A 3,648-nucleotide genomic window follows, 5' to 3' on the forward strand; every position below is an offset into this window, starting at 1 on the left:
GGTTAATGTCTAAATGCATAAACGCGAGAATGAACGCCAAAATACACCGTGTAACCACCTAACTTGAGCGAATGCATGCACAGAAAATAGAACCAGTTCTAATTTGTTTCGTGCATTCGTATGCGTTCCGTTCCGGTCCACAAAAGTCATACACGAAAACGTACATTAACTCGTACGTGTTAATTTACCGTGTAACCAGGCCTTATCAACTAGGCTAAATTGGTTGCCATTATCATATGTCACACAAACGTCGTAATATACCATTATTGCAAATAATCAACCTTTGTTTTGAAATGTGAATAAGGTGTGTGTACAGTTTCCTTTGTAAGCTTAAGAGGAATACTTGATGCAAACAATTGTATTACGTAGGTACTCCTTATCAATACCTAGTGCAGATTCACAAGAAAAGTTTATTTGCAGGCTTTTTACATCGATGTAGGGATGACTTTCTGGGTGATATCCTTAGCATGGATTGGGTCTAGTATGACGACTTTTATCACATGTTATTAAAGATGATCGCGAATGATTATACCTCATGAATACCTCTAATCACAGTTTTAATGTGTCGAAATACACAAACACCTCCTTACAGCTTTAATATCCATGATAATACGCAATTCAATCATTGTCTTTGTTGCACTAGCTTACGGATAACATAGCAATTCAAAGCAGAAATAAATAGAAAAATTAACGTTAACAAAATTAAAACGTAATCGCCATCACAAATAATGAAAACAAAATCATTTCTACCAAACTATCTTTTATGTGAGGCCTATTTAAGAATGAACCAAACTCTGAATCGTATTGAATTAATTCACTTATTTTTACCAAACTCTTTCGTACGATTGACCAAATTATAAAATATCTAAATGTTTGATGAAATATATCAAGAGCGTTTGGTAAAATAAATCAAGTTCTTAATAATATATCAAAGTTTAAATATATTTAACAAAAATACTCCCTATCACACCAGTTTGATATTTTAATCAAATATTTTTTCCCTGCACGAAAGCGACACATACAGCTTTGTAACAGCTTAGACATGAAGTCGCCAGTAAGATAGCAAACGAAATCGTAATTGCCACAAGCCAGCACGGGCATTATGAGTATCCCAAAATGCCGAGATAATATAAGATACCAAATACATTTGAAGGGCTGCTGTTGACACCTTGTAAAATATTTTGGGAAGCATGTAGGAGTTATGATGGAGGCGACTTTAGAGTACATAATCTGCGGTGATATAAAAACACTACACGCAATCATAACGATGCAAAAATATTGGATAGGAATATCAAGATCCGAGATGCGAAGAAAAGATGATGAAATGCAATAAATCCTATACGTAGAACAGTAAAAGCAATAGAGGAGGCAAAATGACATGTATTAACCAGAATGATCAACACATTGGTTTCAAATGAAATTATAACGAAAGTAAAAGAATGTGAAATCAGGTATGGGCAGGATGAGAGATTTTAATAAACAAAATATCTCCACAAAAACCAACATGAGGTTAATACTGCCAAAAGTGGCAGAAGGTGCAGGTGATGTTGGTTAGAAAAAGAGAGCAAGTGAAGCAAACATTAACCATTATGAGTTCTATGTAAGGTAGACTACAAGAAATTCAAATTGTCTGTAGCAGAAGGTGTAAGAACCGCTTTACAGTAACATGAGGACGTGTACTTGAAAAAGCCATAGGGAAAATTCCCCAGACTCGATAATAACACAGACCATGATCACCAGGCGGCTTATATCAGTTGGCCTGCACGATATGAAAGCAAAAAAAACAGTTCATCATAAAAGTTCTCGCTCGTAATACAATGCATGAAAGTCTATGAATGCTTCTTTTAAAAATGGAAAACAAAGGTTTTGAAAAATCATCCGCAGGCAGGAGTGAGAAGACTTTTTCAGGAAGAAAGTCGATGGAGCAAGGTAAAATTCTCATACGGAATGACAATAAAACCGCGGAAGCCGAGGATAAGATGGCTTTCACTTTTAAATGTACTATAGTAGTGATAGTATCAAATGTTATTGATCAGTGACTAGAATCAAGGACTAACACCTACTGAGTGAAGAGGAGTTTGAGTTCGGAGGGAGTGGGTTGCCAGATATCATACAAAGTGATGAAGACGGGACAATTTAATCAGCCACATCATAAGAAACGCTGTGCAAGTATAAGCTACAACACGCCCAACTGTGCTAATCTGTGAATGCCGGTCAATCTGGTCGTGCAATTAAAAAGGTGTGGAGCGTAGGAAGCGTTGGGTATGAGGTGACCCACCTCAAATTTTGCCAAAAATTTGTTAAGTCTCCGAACAGAAGTGTGAATCTAATGACTAGGTTCTCCACAGCAAGTGTAAAGAGAAAATTTTTGACAATTTGGAGGAGTTTGTAATTTCTATGTCACCTCAAAACAGTAATGTATGCGTGGTAAAGGACCTTTCGTACCCTTCCCACTCCTCACCTCAACTGTCGTCTCTCCTCGACTTCAAATCGAAAACTTCGGCGTCCCAGTGAAAGTTGCGCAATACTCCTGTTAGCCCTGCCTCAATTTCTAACAGTTCTTTCACTTCCCAAAAAAATTCACAAATACATGAAAAGCTATGTCATTTCTCTCTAAAATGGCATAGCTCACCGAAACCTGGGCCAGTTAATTAAAATATGTAGACCTTACATAGTACATGATTTTTTTCTGTGATTATGTTAACATTATTTTAGATATCTTCAGGTTTATTTTTTTTAATATTATCACTAGATATTAGTGTTAAGTTTAAGGGGAAAACGAATAAAAATGCCATTTCACCAGCTCTTTATGGTAATATTTCAATAATTACTGCAACTGAGTTACCTTTACAGGAAAAAGGAAGTGATGTACAGTATTTCATTTAGGAGTGCCACACGATCAAGATCTCCTTTGATAAAGCGATAACTCTGGAAATACACTCCTGATAAAAAACACGGACAGGCGTCGAAGTCTCTGCCGGGAGAGTTCGATGATCGGGCAAGGGCAAGTGGGCAGGAAAAATCGCCGGACTGCAATGGTTCGCTGACCATGCATTAAGATCGCCGTCATCAAAAAGAAACTAAAATATTACTGCCCTACAATCGATCAATGCAATTCCTGATTCACTTATGTGCCGTAACCACGGCTTCCACAAATGGGCAATTGGATAAGTCTTTTCGGAAAGCATACCACGCGAGCCATGCAGCCCAACCCAAAAAAAAACTTTTCTATCCAGAAAATTGGATGAGATATACCATAAAAACATGCTGTTTATATATTCTTAGGTCAATCAATTGGTGCAGCTCGAAAGAACTGAAGTGAAAATTTTTATCAGCCAAATAAATGAAATTTTTAAAATCTTAAGAAATTTGTAAAGAAAAAGAATATAATAACAGAGCAATAGTACGCTAGGAAATTGATTTAATGGTAATAGTGCAAAGTGAGACTTAAAGCGACTCGTATATTGCAGCATTTTTTTTCTTCACTCCCCGAAAACAGCACATGTAAGGCCTTAGCATCCGAGGATTTTGGCAAACAATAACAATGACCTATTGATAATTGTTTTCTAGGTTAATTCCGCGTCAATTTATTTATGGTGGACGACAGTTTCAAGCGCATTCCAGCCTCCGTCTTCGGGTCCAAATGAT

The sequence above is a fragment of the Ischnura elegans genome, chromosome 8 (assembly GCF_921293095.1).
Source record: "Ischnura elegans chromosome 8, ioIscEleg1.1, whole genome shotgun sequence".
Classification (NCBI taxonomy): Eukaryota; Metazoa; Arthropoda; class Insecta; order Odonata; family Coenagrionidae; genus Ischnura; species Ischnura elegans.